The sequence below is a fragment of the Tyto alba genome, unplaced genomic scaffold (assembly GCF_018691265.1).
Source record: "Tyto alba isolate M040663 unplaced genomic scaffold, T.alba_DEE_v4.0 Super-Scaffold_19, whole genome shotgun sequence".
Lineage (NCBI taxonomy): Eukaryota > Metazoa > Chordata > Aves > Strigiformes > Tytonidae > Tyto > Tyto alba.
The window spans coordinates 13,473,086-13,490,274 of NW_024881281.1; the positions used below are offsets into that span (position 1 = coordinate 13,473,086).

At 48.6% G+C, this 17,189-nt stretch overlaps 2 pseudogenes; one reads left to right on the forward strand and one right to left on the reverse strand.

Annotated features, from left to right (window-relative positions):
- LOC104365699 overlaps window positions 1-2,656 on the forward strand; it is a 45,494-nt pseudogene extending 42,838 nt beyond the window's left edge.
- Window positions 1,539-16,716, reverse strand: LOC104364396 (annotated as a pseudogene).
- Window positions 16,717-17,189: the final 473 nt, after the last annotated feature.

The following is a 17,189-nucleotide window of genomic DNA, read 5'->3' on the forward strand; positions in this document are numbered from 1 at the left end:
GTCAGTAAACAGACTAGATCTGAGGGTCAGCAGGATGGGAAAAACAGAAATGAAAGCTGTAAACTTGGTAATAAAGCGGGGGCTTGCACACAGGGTGGCAGCACTTGCTCTTGGCAATCCTCCCCCTTCACAAACTGGAGTGAGTTTGTCATGAGTCGGCGCGTTGTCCCGATCCCGGCGGGATCGAGACCGGCAAGCGGTGCTGCGTGTGAGGAGCGAAGAAGTCAGTGGTGTGCTCGTATGTCAAGGAGGAAAGTGAAGTCCGGACTACAGTATTGATACATCTGGTGAGTATCAGACAGCAGCGCCTGGCTGTGGGAAAGCTGCTGGGATTTCTTTCTCTTTTTTACATTGTGAGGGCATCTGCTCCAGGCCCTCTCCCTGGCACCGTTCCTCTGGCAGCGGGAAGAGGAGCTGACTCTGTGCCCCTGACCGTAGTCCTCCTCTCGCATGGTGCGTGGCACACGGTCAAATCGGCGACAGCAGAGCAGGCGGGCAGGTTCTCTTCTGGATGCCAGCCTCATACAGCCCAAGCAGAGGCGATGTAAGCAGGAGCCCCGAGAGGTGGCGGTGCTGAGCCTGATGAGGCAGACGGGGCACAGCCCGGCTGTAGGTGCCTCCCGTGGACATGCCCAGGTTAGCTCGCTTGTGCCACCTGTGGCAGAGGAGCTGCTGTCCTCTGGAGAATCCTCCATGTCCACCAGGTCCTGCAGACAGCCAGGCAAAGCTCCCACCCCTTCCTCCTGAAAGGACAAGAACTGTGGGGTAACTCTAGAAGCTGTGGCCGTGGGCAGCCGAGAGCCTCCCAAAGGCTCTCCTGGAGGGCTGCCGAGAAGCAGCAGGAGCCCTGTCAGCCTGCACAGTCCAAGGACTGCCCTCCTCACCCTCCTTCCTCTGCTCCCCCCATGCCTGCTGCCCCCACCACAAGAGGAGCTCCTGGGAAAAGGGGCTGCCTTCGACAAGCACCCAGAGCTGCTGCTCTCCACTCAAGCCCGGCACCAAGTCCCCAGCCCTTCTCTACCGCGCAGGCCTGGCACGCGTGCCCCGCAGGCGCATCGTGCAAAATGTGCAGGGCCTTCCTTGGACGAGTAGGATGGACCTGGGTGGGATGGATGGGGGAGGGAGAGGCGTGGAAACCAAGAACAGGAAAATGACGGGGTCACTGGGTTGTTCCGGTTGGAAAGGACACCAGGAGGGCCTCAGTCCTGCAGTCCTCCAGCTCCAAGCAGCACTTGCTAGGTCTGACCGTGATGCTCGGGGTCTCATACAGCAGGGTCTAGAAAGCCCTTCGGGAGGGAGACCCAAAACAGCATGGCTCCACAGCTTCACAGTAGCCACTCACGGAAGGAGTGTGGCCGTAGCGGGGGCCAATGTGAAGAAAGCAATGGTGTGGGACAGAAAAGAGAGCAATGCTGAGATCCCAGGAGGAAATCCACTGCCCATCTGGTGCCCTGACTCACCTCCCCAGACTGACCTTGGTCCAACGAGGTAGACCCTGTGGTCCCACAGAACCCACCTGCTCGCTGCTAGATGCCCACTGACTGAGGAAGGAACGGGCAGACGATGGTGCCGCTGAGGAGAAGCCCCTTCTTCAAGTTGCACATCCGAGCACCTGGAGAAAAAACAGTGATCTCTGTTTAGGGCTGTGCAGCCTTTCAAAGGACCCAAGAAGGGACAGCCATGTACCCCAGCAACTCAAATGATCCCATGGAGGAAGAGCAGGACGACTGCCTGGTAAAGGGGGGATTGGTCAAGACGCAGGTACAGGAGTATAAAAGACACTGCTGTTAGAACTCGGGGTGCGTGTGGCAGAGCTGAGACTCCCCGCACTTCTTTGCTTATTGCTTCTCACCCTAAATTGACTGAACCCAAATAAAATTGTATGCTTATTATGAAATTGGACTTCAGTCAAATCTAACAATCTCTCTCAGGGAAAAAAAGACAGACATCGGCAGCACTGAAATAACAGTATTTCCAGCTTTGTTCCACAGATAGTAATGCTACTATTTGACTTCAGAGGAACTTACACGAGCGGAAGAAAACCTGCCTTACCCTCCAGGCAGTGCCTGGCGGTTGTAGTTTGCGGGGGTGTGCTATGTTGTCAGCAGTGCCTGTGCAAGGGTGATGACACCCAACTGTGACCAGCGGTCCCTCAGGGCATTCGACTACTGCAGCCCTGGGGCAGCAGGAAGGCTGGGAACGCCTAGGCAGGGACACCACAAGCTTCTGAGGTGTCCTCTTGCTTTAGAAGCAGTCACATCCAACCCAAATACACTTAAAAGCCCAGCATATCACCAGCCTTAAAAAAGTGATTTTTCATAAAAATAGAGCACATTCTTAAGATATAAAGCATATGGTCTTGCATGCTAAATGATGGCCAAGTCAAATTAATGCACAAAAGCAGTCTCAAGGCAGGCAGCACAAGGCCGTATAATTATATAGCATATCTTCATTATTCACAAAAATGAGTTTTCTTCCAAAAGTGGTGCAAATGTGCCAAACTCAATCTAGACCAGAATTTAAACAAGAAACAAGGGTTTAAAGCCTTCTCAACCCCCATACTTCCTCATAGGAAACGTCAAGTATCTTAACAAAAGAGAACATGCAGACACTCAAGAGGTCAAAGGAGCTACTGAGCTTGCGCAAGTTTGTGTAAGGTTTTGCTCTTCGCGTTCCAGGCTACTTCTTACTCCAACAACCCCTCCCTAGGCACCAGCTATTCTTCAAATTGCATTTTATTAATTTACTTTTAGTCACTGTCCTCCTAGCTGAGATGGAGGCGTTGCCTTGCCATTTAGGGTCACTTGCTGGGGCGGCAGATGCCATGGGGGCGGCACAGGTGTTGTTTTTAGCTTCTCTGTGTCCACTTTTGAAGGATGCTCTTCCTGTTCCTCATCTGAATCCTGCAAGCCATACTTGGAAAAGTGTGCCACCTGCACAAAGAGAAGGGCAAATATGTCACACCTCGGCAGAGAGATTTCAGGCATCCATTTCTGAAGGGCCTGAACAATGAGCTGGAGCAACTGTCCACCCTACACAGCACTTGTGACACCTGGGACAAATCCGGCTTTTGGACAGACCAAGAACATCTGCCGCATGCAGGTCTTTGGCCACTCAGAGGAGTTTTGATCACAGCTTTGTGAGGCCAGTTTGCACTACAGCTGAAGGGCTTGAGAGGTTACAGAAGTTTAGCAAGGTTTTTGAATTCTAAGTTCTCAGGAGATTCTAACTTCAGAGTCCTTCTGATAGTCTTGTCAGTCACTTTACAAAAATGTTACCTTAAAGACCCAGGATCCAGTCTCTGGGCGGTATTCCTTGAACTGAGCGCCATGCTTCCGAGACAGACTCCAGTCTACCTTCATAATTCACCTCTGCCAGTCGTTCAGGGCTTTTTATCAGGCAACGAGATATTTTATCGGTAGTCCAGACTCCATCTAAGGTAACTTCTGCTCGCCTGTTAAAGATAGACAAAAGTGTAAGAGACTACAAGGTTTTGAGGCAAAGCTACTGAAGTACACACGTAGGAGCTGAGAATTGAAAATGTGGACTCAAATCAGCTTTTAAACCCAATTTCTCGTTCAGAAACTTGCAAGTATCTAGTAACTGTGTAATGCTGCAATCTGAATGCACATCTCTGATTTAGATTTCTTGGTACCTGCCTGCAAACACAGTAGACTGTCAGTATTAGAAAAGACATCCTCACTAGCCACTCTCCCCACACAAAATTAAAAATTACCTATTTAAACCTTCCCCAACAGGTGGCTTGCTTTCATCATCAGGGTAAACAATAACTTCTTTCCTACGGTTATGTACAATGTCATCCAGATTTACATTAGTTAGATTTACGTCTCCTTCTAAGTAAATTGATCCATAACCTGCAAACCAAACCAAACCATCACAATTTGTCCACAAAAAGTCTCATGCCAGAGAACCTCTGTTCCTGCTGTACTCCTCCTTTCCCCACCTCACCCCCTTGCTCTGTCATGTCTCCAGAACAACGTACAAGTGACAACTCCTTCCCAGCGTGAAGGTACTGAAGATGCATTACGAACATTTTTACAGCCGATTCTTTTGTGCAGAAAGCTTTTTGTTATCACTTGGCTATTCATATTGCCAACACAAATACTAAGTGTACCCTCAGCTTTATAGCATATTTAGAAAAAACGTTTTAAAAAATAGTGTACTCCACGTGATTTTTTTTTTTTTTTTTTTTTTTTAATAAAAGCAGTAAAGAATACTGTTTGGGCTGAGGGCTCCTCACTAGACCTCAGCCAGCTCCAGCACAGGTAACAACTAAGATGGAAGCAATGGCAATCAGGTTGCATCAATGCTCAAGCAAGTTTGGATTTTACAGCTTTTATGTTTAAGAATAGCAAGCATCTCCAAAGCTACAGGTGCTTTTGTTCTGCCCATATTCAAGCTTCTCAAGTCACCCCAGCACACAGGTTGTTAGTGCTGTCAGTCTCAAATATCACAAGCCTTTGACGCAAGCTGTTCACAATGCCAGGGCGCTGTTTATAATCATACTGAGGGCATGGAACTCAGGTTCAGGTTCCAGAGCTTTAAAACCATTGGTTCAGCTTTACGCAACTGCAAAAGCTCTATGTGCTTACCTTTGCGGCCTAGGGTGAAGTCTGTCACAATACATTCATTTCTGTCATTGGTAAATCTAGCTAGCTCCTCCATGGGCAGGATGGTGTAATAGCCAGCTCTCGTTAGAACAATTCCTACAACAGCAAATTCAGTGAGACCTGGGCTGACAGCAAGTTCTCAACTTTTAATGTTCCTTTCCTTTTCTTTGGCAAGCCTGAGCAACTGAAGGTCTCAAACGAACTGCGATGGGTGCAACAAAAACAGAGAAATCCAAACACCTTATTTCCACAGTCACATAGAAATTTAAGACAATTGCTGCCAGGTTCCTCCAGCCTCACAGCCTGTCATCAGAGATCAGTAGCAGACGTGTAGGGAAAAGGAAAAATGCAAACACATACAGCAGCACTTGACAGAAACACTCGCCCAGCTTTAATAATTTGGGGGCTCAGGTGCCTGCTGGCCAAGATGCAGCATCTTTTACATTTAACAGCCTCCAGTGCTTTTTCAACTATCAGTTTGTCTAATGATCTTTAGAAGTCACCAAAGCTTTTTGCATCTACAAAATGTCTGAGGACGTTTCTGCTGAACACATCACCTGCTAGTTTCATTGGATGCCACGTATTACCTGAAAGGATGGATCAATCTTTTCCTCTTCACCTTCTCCAGATCACTCAGGAGTTTAAAAAACTTTAACATACGTCCCCACCTCTTCAGCAGCTATAAAGGCTTAGTCAAGGGAAAGGTACTCAAGACCCCTCATCACATTTTCACACTTCTCCATCTTGTTCAGTTTTACTAAACCCTGAGACCAGAATTGAGAGTACTGAAAACATGCACAATGGCTCTAGAGACACAACCACATTCAATGGTCTGTTCCTTTCCTGGCAAACTCTACGATGCACTTTGCATGTTGACAACTACCAAGCATTAGATTTCTAACTCTAAAATCTTGCTTCTGTACAACAGTCAACTCAGTCTATTGCTGCCGAACAATTACAGATTTGGGGCCTCTTCCTCCTCCCTCTCATGCATCTCACTACCTCAATCTAATATAAAATTGGCTGATGAAATTTAATCGCTCACTGACTCGGCAGAAAAAATTTCTGCGCTAGATAAGAGACTGAAAAGCAAGATTTGTATTCTGAAGAGGAGGGAAAGGAAAAGTGCTGAGCACGAAGCGCTGTCAGGCACTACACGTCTACTGCCCACACACAGCCTAACCGGCAGGATGCAGAGAATGCACGGCTTCATCCTCCTCTTTGCCCTCATCCCGGAGGGAATCGTCACGAAATGAAGCATCTCACTGCTGCCTGCCAGAACATTTCACAAGGCCACCCACATGTTCAGAACCACAATGGTATCATCCACGCTATTCTGGTGTTTGTGCACGGTGTTCTCTGGGGTCTGTGGGATGGCCTTGGCAATGGGGTTCGTGTAAAATCTAGTCACTTCGTGATGATCCTCCTGCCCCTCTCACTCACCATCTTGTCTGTGGTTTTCATCAGAAAGTACCGACAAGAAAAACCTGAAGAAATGAAGAATGAATTATTTAGTTCTGTTTGGCTTATGTCAACAGTAGAATTCTGCTGTCTTTTCATGTCAAAAGCAAACAGGACCACCACATCAACTGCAGAGTCAGCAGACTGAGGGATGCGATTATTCAGGACCACGCTGCCCTTGCTAGGTGACCTCTCTTCTCCATTCTGCATCTAATCTGGGGCCCCCACTACAAACAAGACAGCGGCAAGACCCAGAGAGGGGTACTACGATGGTTAGGGGACTAAAGCACACACCCTGTGAGGAGTGCTTGAGGGAAATGGGTGGTTCAGCCTGGCTGCAGCAGGGTGTAATAGCAGCCTTCCAACACCCAAGACAGAATTCAGGCTCCCCACAGACAGGTGTGGCAGAAGGATGAGGAAAGAACAGTCAGACTAAAGCAGGGAAATCATTGAGGACAGTCAAGAATTGGAACAGGGACCCAGAGAGGCTGCAGAATCTATCCACAGAGGTTGGACAAAGTCCACAACGACCAGCTCTGAATTCAGCGTTGAGACTGCCTGAGGAACAGAGACCTCCCAAGGTCACTTCCAACCTGAACAATTCAATGATTTGTGAAGGGGGCTGCTACAGGCTTTTGTGCCCCAAACACACACAGGTTTAGAAGAATGGGATGATTAAATCTTGCAGGCGCCATGATCAACTCAAGCTTGAGAACACTGTTGTGACAGTCACTCCAAAACACCAGCTTCAGAGAGCTGCTTGCTGGACCTGGCTACCGGCACCACAGCGAACAAGTGCCTCTGCCCCATTATGAAGCGCCCAGGTCAGGACTAAGGTGATCAGAAACAAGGGTTCCCCCCTCCCATAAGCACTTCTTACCTCTAGTTGCTTTAAACAAAATAAAAATGTCTAGCTGGTCAGGAACTTTTCCAGCCTCTGATTTAAAAAGTTAATCTGAAATACCGCCACAGATTTTTAGAGGAAGTAGGTATTCAGGCACTTGAGGGGGAAGAGATGGCCTTAGAGATTCCTCATTTTAATATGCAGAAAATACATTGCGAGACATTTGGATCAGCAGAGCTTCCCTGCAATCCCCACATTACTGAGGGGGACTAAGCAGGAGCGGCTCTCCTCACCTCAGGGTCAGGTTTGTCACCTTGCTCAAGAAACGGCCTAGTTTCTTGCTACAGGGAATAGAGAGACAGCCAGAAAAGAAGTCACTCCTCTTTGAACTCCTCGTTTTGGATGGCTTCAACTGGCATGTGACCACACAGGAAGAAAACACAGCAAGTTTAAGAGGAAATGAATCTCACAATAGGTCAACCTGCTTCCAGTCATCAGCTAAGATGGCATCCCTGAAAATAACTACCTGTTCTAGCAGTAATAATTGAGAGACAGGCATAACCAGCTTGCATGATGACTCAATATACTGATCTTCGTTCTCTGAAGCCTCTGATGGAGAAGCCGGGTCTTCATTTTCGTGATTAACAGGCAAGAACAGATCACTACAGCTGAGATTCTTCAACATCAACTCTTTGATGATCTTCCTAAATAAAGCACCAGAGAGAAATCTGAATATATCCACTGCATACAGCTGTATTTCGTGCTTAATTCACACGCTCCAGGGACCACATCTGTGGATCTGAAATAGAACCAGTGCTAGGCTAGGACAATGTCAGCAGTCTGCCTTCGTACTGGCTGCATTAGCAAACCTCATGACGTTTCTACTTCAGAAGCAGGAAGTGTTACATCATACGAGGTCTCCTTGTAATATTCCTAATTGACTGTACGCAAGCTCCGCTCCAATCATGGGATGGTCTCATTTTACAGCTTATTTGGCCTTAACAGTTTAAGGTGAACCATTTTTACCTCCTCCACAGAAAATATTTCTGTTCCAAGTTTACACAAAACTTGTTATTGCTCTTCATATTTGATCCAGGTCACAAAACAGTCAGTGAATTTAGGACACTATCCAGAAGCTTACTCAATTTAATCAGAAGATTCTTGCACCACACCTCCTCCCTCCAACATACACACAAGAAAAACTAACCTTGGCATGAATACACCACTGGATAGGAATGGCTCATCATCATCAAGACCATCAAAGAGATGACATTTAGCAGAGCTGGCTGACTGCAAAGCTTTCGGTCACACTCTGGTCACTGGATGGGGAGTCATGTTGTAGGGGGTGGGTGTCGTTGAGGCCTTCTGAGCTGCTGGGATAGTTGGCTTCAGCCTCTGAAACAAAAAGACGTAGAATTGGAATTTTCATATCACTTACCGTATGGGTTTGTGGGCGGTGAGAGTGCCTGCTTGTTAAGGTGATCCAGCCAAGGACCTCTGAGACTCAAAGGGGACGATAAGTAAAGGGGGAAGCAACAAACAAAACCAGAGGCACAACGCTGGTTGACAACAGGTAATGGAAACAATGCTGAGGATCAAAAGTCTCCAGTCACTCACTGATCGGCCGTTAAGCACCTACAGGCATAGCTTTGGAGAGGGCCAACTGGGACCTCCTGTCCAGGCTGTGTGAATCTGGGGACAGCTACTGGAGTCAGACTGGGGAGGGGGCACCCCATGCCTGTGGAGCCAGCAGCTGGAGCGAGGGGAAGCCTCAGTGCCTGTAGCAGACGAGGTTCTCCGCCCCAGCCCCTGGGGTGGGACCAGTGTGCGTCCCAGGTGTAGCTACTGGAGGGGACTGGGGCGAGCGAAGGTCTCCCGCAACGTCCACTGGAACAAAACCACAGCTCACAGGCCTGCGTGCCTGGGTGCCAGCTGCTGGCAGTAAGGGACAGGCACAGCACCTGCACTGGCGCCAAACCTCACGTGTGTGAGGGGGTGTGTAATTCACTAGCAAGCTTCAAGCTGGACGAGCCCCTAAGCAGGAGGCCCTGGGTCCTGGCAGGGATATCGGGGAGGCAGAGGGCTCGTGCTGGTATCAAGGGATCCCTGAGTACAGGGTGCCCGTGAGATGAGTGTGCGAGTGCACGCACATCTTTTTGCAGCATCAAGCTGGAACAGCCTGCTCTGTGGAGCAGGTAAGAGGGCTCAAGCTCTGGGCAGGGCTATCGGATGACCCCCGGGGTCTCTGGGCATGCTGTGCTGGGCTCCTGCGGCTGGGTGGGACTCATCTGTAGCCCCTGGAATGTGCCCAGGGGCAGCAGCCATTTAGAACCTCCCTCAACACTTAAAAATTTGTTTTGTTGTCTTTTTAAACAAACCAACAGGGTAAGCTTTGTCAGAGATTGCTGTAACAGATGTCATCAGCAGAGCTCAAGCTAAGCACTAAAAATATTCCAAGCGTAGACAATTACCCATCTTTGTTCCCAACTAGCAGCAGTGAGCGTGACAAGAACACCTAAGCCAAGGCTCTGGTGTAGCCCAAAGTAGTAAAAAAGCCACAGCATAAGCATCCTAGAGAGCACAAAAGCCACTGCACTGGTAAGAGAGTACAGATGGAAACATCTTGCTGCTCACTGTGTACTTCACTGAAGATAGGGAGCACAAAACATTAATTTAAGTCATTTCAAATCTTACCCAGAAAGGGAGTGTAATGTTTACGTGCACTTACCTCTTCTTTCTTCTTGGGGTCTGACATGGGGTTTCTGAAGAGCGGAGAATCTTCAAAGGGTGAGCAAGCCAAGCTATTGAGACACTGCTGAAGGATGGCTTGCTGGGCAGCTGATGCATTTGGGTCTGTCAGTGCTGTAAAAAACGTAATTTTTTTAGTTCTAACAGTTTTACTAATATAACAGACATCCTTTCAATCAGAGGATCTCCTCATAGGAATTCAAATCCCTATACAAACTTGAGCATTCCTTTCCCTGGCTCTTCAGTCACCATTTCTGCGGCAGTCTGAAGGAAGAAAACACACTATATTCCTTCATCGGAATTTGCAACCACCTTCAGTAAGTTTCTGTTTCTGAGAAGCTGAGGGCGTGGAGAGCTACACACCAGTAGAATGAGCATGGCCCACCAAAACCTTTAACTAATACCTCTGACTTCTGAAACATCTTTTAAACTAAAAATAAAAAGTCTGTGGTACTGTTTTGATATTCTTGCTACAGCAATCAAACTTACATGTCTAGGGTTCTCTCTACAACCACGGCCTCTTAATTTTGTCTCTGTTTTCTAGCATCTTAATTCCCATTAAAATACTGTAACCATTCACACTATGACATGCTTTGAGCAACCTGAAGCAGCTTAATTCTAACTTTAAGAAAACCCAATCAAATCTGTGCATTCCCAAAGAACAACACAGCCACTCTGAGAAACAACAGCTTACGGTCGGACAAAGTCTGCAAGGAAGTCAAGAGCAGCATTTGAGACAACTGGTTCTTCCCAGACTGAAAGCCGGTTTAACTGAGCAGATGTTAACCAGCGAGACCCTTCCCTCTGCCGCCCCGCTGCAGGCACTGTCTGTGGAGCTGAACACTTGGATCATCTGCAGATTTACACCAGGGGATGTCCAAGCATGAGAAATACAGAAGTATGAGGGAAACAAGACAGAAATATATAAAATCGGACTGCAACACGCCGATGAGAGCATTTCATCATGACGAGAACACAGCTCCCCTCAACAGCATTTTGCACGTCATAACTAGCATATGAAGTTACTTTGAGGGGTGCTCACAGTATCACAGAACAGTGAGGCCGGAGGCTCCTCTGAAGGTCACCTTTTTCCTATTGGGGTGGGATGTGCTCCTCCGTTTAGGCACATCTGAACAAGGGAGGAAGCAGCAACTGAACTTGCATTAGCGTACACTTACCTACAGCAGGCTGAGGGGCTCCAAAGCCCAGAGTAGCTGTTGATGTCTTGAATCCTGGTGCTCCAAATGCTCCCGTTCCCAGTGTTCCACTGAGTCTAGGATGGGTGTTTCCAAATAAAGAAGTCTGTCCTGCCCCAAGAACTGTGGCAGGAGAGATGACTGTCATTTACATTTACAAACTTACAAGCTAATTTGCCCCACAACAAAGAATCAATTAAATATTAAATTGCAAGAAACAGTCAGTGTGTCCATGAATGCTACAGGCACTCAAGACTCACACAATCTGACCAGAGGCTTTGAACACAGGGGATGCCACCAGTTTTCTGAGCCACTGGCCACCACCATAAGCACCGCTGTCTACAATCTCTAAAAGCTTACACAGCGTGGTGCTAGCAAGCTCTACTTGGTTTTGATTTGAGGCTGAGATTCAAAGCTTCATGCTAAAACATCTACAGCCCTTCCTGCATTAGAGTTAGCAAGTAATACCAAAGCTACTTCATCACTGAAGTTTGAGGACTGTGCTTAGGCTGACACGAAATAAGCTGAGAAACTGTTTACCTCTCCCAAACCCTGTTCCAAGACGAGTCCCCAGAGTCCCAGCTGCAGGCTTACTTCCAAACAAACTACTTCCAGCAGTGTTGGCACCAAAGCCTTCAAGAACAGAAGCAGTAGTTTGTTAAGCTAACGCTATTAGAGATGAAATTAAAAACAGGTATTTAAATGGATAAGAATCACCAGCTCAAAGACTGCCACAGTTAACATCGGATTTCACACTGTTTCCCACAATGCAAGGTGAACTGACATGAGGCAAGAAGGGACTTCAGTGGTTAAAAAAAAATACATTTGAGTTTTCAACATAATGCCGAAAACATCAGTACAGAAAAACCACTGGTTTGCCTTCATAGGCTTTTGAATTTGTTACTTACTTCCAAGTTTTACTGAAAGCCAGAATGAACATGATGCTGTATCTGGCAACAGAATAAAACGTACTAAGTTTCCTCAACTTCTTGGAAGGAACAAAACCCATTTTATACTGTTTATAGCACACACACACACACGGGTCTGGTTCTTGCCGACAAAGCAAGCAACAACTCAAATTCCTACAAGCACAGAGTTCAAAGACACATCTCTAATTGTAACCAAGTACAATTCAAATCTTCAATTAGACAGATCAGTTCTTACACTGAAGATTGTGAAGCCATCCTACGGTTGGTTAGTATGCAAAGACAGAATTAAACTACAAAATTGCAGTCACCGACCAACATCAGAAACACCTTAGAACCAAACTCCGTTTTTCCTATAAACTGGACCACTGCAAGTAATGCAGGCAAATTAAAACCACATACTACATCAGTATTGTTCACTACCAAACAGCGCCAACACACCAAGGTGGCTATGAAGATCTTGGAGAACACGAGCACAAGGGACTGGGCAGCAACTGTCACAAATACCGTGGTAACTGCCCACAGCTGCTCACCACGACACTGTACTTGCTGAGCTGCTGTCCTGGCAGTCTGAGAATTTACAATTTCTTCCCTCTGTCTATTCTGGCAGGCTAATTGCATTTTAGACTTTATTGCTGATATTCTAATGTAAAGAAAAGAAAATAAATAAACAAGCCAACCACCAAAGGGCAGATGTCAGGATGTAACCCCACTCCTGCTCACTTTCAGGAATACAGTTTTGCTGCTCTGAGTCAAGGAAAAAAACCAAACCAGATTTCAACAGAAGTCCCATGAAGGAAGACTGTCGTTTACTTCAGCTATTACTACACATTTCTGCTGCTCAACCACACACTCATTCCACACCAGGTCTCTAACATTAGTATCGGAGGCCAACATTAACACAAGACCCGGTTCTTCAGGACTTTGATCCTTCACACCATAAAAGGCAACAACAGCTACCAGTTAAACTGGAGCCGACTGTTTCTTTTTACCCTCACTCCAGTGCAAGATCTCCTCATCCCTGCCGTGAAGCTACAGATAGCACTGGTTATACCCCATTGCCTTCAGCACTCCTTTGCAACCACACTGTATTTACAGCTTCTTAATTAACCTCTATGTTGTACGAATTCTTTGATTTCCAGAGTTTTCCATTACAGGCTACACCTTCTCTCAAGCACTCACTGAAAGAGTAGTACTTTTACTTAACATCTACCTTCTTCAGCCAGGGAGTACCACCAAGAGGAAAGGTGTAACACAGAACCCAAGATGCTTCCCTGCAGCAACATGCATCAGAAGCATGGCTTACCTCAGAATTTTAACATTCATCAGCATTTAGCATGCGATACTCAGCAGCCAGGTGTGTGGTATATGCAGTATAGCTTTAAGTGATTGAAATCCCACTTTTTTTATAGGTACCAACATTGGAAGTGTTTGTATTGGTTCCTAAAGTCAGGGTTGCTCTGCTACCAAAGAGCCCGCTGCCAGCGGTTGTACCAAAGGACGGAGCACTGGTAGTGGTGGTGCCAAATCCAGCAGGCTTGTTACCAAACAGGCTCTGAAAGGAAGAACACACGAATCCGCAAGCCTGACAGGTGGGTTCCAGATGAGCTGCGTTAGTGTTGGACTGTAGGCAAGAAAGCAGAACTAACGCCAAGCACAAGTCAGACCACACAACCCAGCCTCCCAACAGGGGCGTGCTCTTTGCAAGCCACAGGTGCTAGGAGGTGGCAAGCACCTTCTGGAAACAAGTATTTTCACTCAGTTAAGGCTAAAATGAACAAATAACTGAATATGAACTCCATTCTTGATAAGTCATCATCACAACTTAAACACCCCTATTTTCAGCGCTACGCTGAGGCATCCCTAGCAATACAAAGGCCGTGAGGTGTTCAGTCTCTCTTGCTGTCTTTTATCACTCAAGACATTACTTGTTAAAAGAATTAGTTCTGCAACACTAGTTCTATTACACACGCTTATATTGGATCCTTCAGTTTACACAAAACCACACTATTTTTGCATCTTAACTCTTAAGAGAAGGCTTATTTTATTCTTTTTATCTTTTTTACTTTTTATCACAGGGAGAGAGCAGAGTCTGGAATTACTGTGTTTTATTGAAAAACACCAAATGAACAAAAGATCAGAACCGATGGACACAGGGACATAGGGCAGGGATGTGGGGACATGTTGAGTGTCGTGGGGTGGGGACATGGAGGGGACATGTTGCTCTGCACCAGCATGGGGCAAGTGCAGGAGGTCAGGTGCACCTTCATCTGGGTGGGCTTGGGAACACTGGGAGGGACCTGGGGACATGGGAGGGGATGTGGGGACATGGGGGGCTTTGGAGACACAGGGTGGGGTGGTGGGACATAGGCCTTTGGGTGGACATGGGGACACAAGGGACAGGGAGCTACGGGGGACACAAAGGTTTTATGGCACTTTGGTAAAGAAAAGGGAGTCTGAAGATAGAGAAGTAATAAATGAGATGAGGCCTGTTCTTAAAGACAGCCGGAACAAGGCCAGAACAAAGTGAAACAAACCAGCTCAAGACACACACAGTTGCACAACCCCCACCCCCCAGAAGACCTTTGTGAGCGTGCGTGAGCACTGAGGTCAACTAGCGGACACAGTGAGGAAGACGACGGACGACCACCAGAGACCCCTTCAGACCAGCCCTCGGCAAGAGAGCGCATGCGGAATTAGGATGCAGATATTGTGATTAGTTCCAGGAAATCTGATGCATATCTAAATCACTTCTTGGCAAATTATAACTATGTGCCATTTCACTGTATGTGAGCTGCCGCTTAGGGATGTGGGGGGCACTCCCCTTGGCGAAGATCTTCGTGCGCGCACCCAGCGCTGCAATAGAAGAACGCCCTGCTTTCTAATTCCTACAGATTGGTTTTAGAGAGTTATTAATCCAATATTTCAGAAACAGTGGCACCAAGGTCCTTGAGCTAGGCAGGCGTGATAACCACCTCCTGGGGAACGTGTCAACTGGGAGACTCCTAACCAGAAGCCCCAGTCTTTCCTCAAAGCGGGGGGAATGTTGAGAAACTCTTTTCCTAAACAATGGTTAGCTTTGAATTTCACGAGGCCAGTAATTAATACGTGTAGAGTGATGCTGTCCTAACCTTGAGAACAGAAACCTCCTTGAAAGACGGCTGAAGCGAGGCCGCCCGAGAGGAACAGCGTTGGTGGCTGCGTCCTCTTCTCGGCAGCCATTTCCCAGCAGCGCAGGCTGCGTGAGGCTGGCCGGGAGAGCCCCCGGGGGGGGCACTCACCCGGGCCGAGCCCTGCTCCAGCCCGCCACCCGGCCCATGAATTAAGGAAGGTGGCAAAGAGTCCTGGGCCCAGCCCTGACCGCTGGATGCCACCGCTGGTTCCTGGCCTCCAACTACGCCCGGTGCCCCTGAGCAGCACCCTCGGCCCGGCCGTCCAGCCTGTTGCAGTCCCGCTCGGTGCTGGCCCAGCCAGACCATTTCCCTTCCAGTGACTAGAATTCAAAGAGAGTGCAAGATGGGCACGTGCACGCCCACAGCTTTCAAAATCCCATAGCAAAAACGTCTCTGACTGGGTATTTCCACCAATTGCCCCAAAATGTACAGAGAGGGAAGGAAACACCCCATAAATTACACACGCAAGGCCAACAAGTGTTTTTATTCTGGCTGTGGCTTTTCTGACTCTTGGGTCCCAGTGAGTGCTGGTTTTGTAAGGCGATCCCAAAAGCGGAACATGGGTTAAAACTCTTCCTCGAGGGAGCCTTGGGTGGGTGGGCCAGCCGGCAGAGCTGCCTGAGTCTCTGGAAAGTCTCTCTGAGCTCCTCCTGGGCAGAGGCAGCACTGGGAGGAGGGACGGGTTGGGCTGCTGGTGCCCGTTGTGCAGCCTGGTCCCTGCCGGGTGCAGTTCTGGTGGTTCCTGGATTCCTCCTCCTCTTCATCCTCTCTGGCATTGCAGAAGTCAGATGTTGTGGTTTGTCCTCATGCAGGGTGACAACCTGTCGCTGTCACCACCGCACTGACCCAAGTGTTTGTCTGACGTGGATCTCTGGGGCACTGGAAACCTTCTCCTCTTCCCTGCTGAGGGGCCATGGTCTGTGGTTTCCACAAGCCGGCTGAGCAGATCACAGCTCCGCCGTGGGGATCTGCTCCGTTCTCTCTGCCTCGGCAGGGTTTGCTCACGAGCAGCCCTGGGTGCAGGAGCCAGCTTGGACCAGGTGTTGGAGGGTCCTGGAGCTGCATTATCCCTTGGGGCTCGCTCACGGCGTGGAGAACGCGTTGTCCTTTCTGAGCAGTGGTAGTTCGTGATCTCCTTGAACTGGCTGTGGAGATCATCTCTGTGCTGCAGGGCTCTGCTCTGTTTGCTCTGCCGTGGCAGGGTTTTCACCCATGCAGCCCTGTGTGTGGGAGCCAGCTGGGAGCTGCCATTAGACGGCCCTGGAGCTCTGTCATCCCTGGGAGCGTGGTCATGACTTGGAGGATAGTTCTCCCCCTCCTCCTTCTCTGTGCTGAGTGGTCACGGTCCGTGGTGTCCACAACCCAGCTGTGAAGATCCTTCCGCAGTTGTGGGGATCTGCTGCGGGCCCTCTCCCTGGAGCTGCTTGTCTGGCAGCGGGAAGAAGTGCTCAATCCGTGCTCCCTTTTCTTGCTGTCTTCTGGCACGGAGTGCAGCACACTATCACCTGGCTGACGGCAGACCAGGCACTCAGCCTTCCTCCTTACCAGCCTTACACAGCCACAGAAGAAGCGATGCAAGCAGGAGCCCACATAGGAGGCCATGCTGAGCCCGTGTGGCCAGACGTGCCACGGCCAGCGTGCAGATGCCTCCTGGGCACCTGCCCAGGTCAGCTGGCTGGTGCTGGCTGGTGCGGAGGAGCCACTGTCCTCTGGAAAGTCCTCCTTGTCCACCACCATGTCCTGCAGAGAGAGCTGTGAAAAGGTCCTGCCCTTTCCTCCTGAAAGGACCAGAACTGTGGGGACAGCTGAGGGCCTCCCAAAGGCTCTCCTGGAGGGCTGCAAAGGCAGAAGGGACAAAGGCAGGGAAATGGGAAGGGTCGAGGTGGGAGATGCTTTGGAGGGAGAAATGTTGCAACTGTGAAGAAAGGTGCAGCTTGTGGGAGGGAAAAGAGATCCCAGAAATAAATTCACTGTCTATGTGGTGCCCTGACCCACCTCTCTAGAGTTACGTTGGTCCAATGAGGCAGACCCTGTGGTCCCACAGAACCCACCTGCTCGCTGCCGGCCACCCACTGACTGAGGAAGGGGCGTGTGACGGTGCCGGTGAGGAAGCCCTTTCTCCAGGTTGCAAATCAGAGCACCTTCTCTGGGCTTCAGATGTTTTCTTGGAGTCGTTTCTACGACAGAGAGAAGACATAAGCAAGATGACA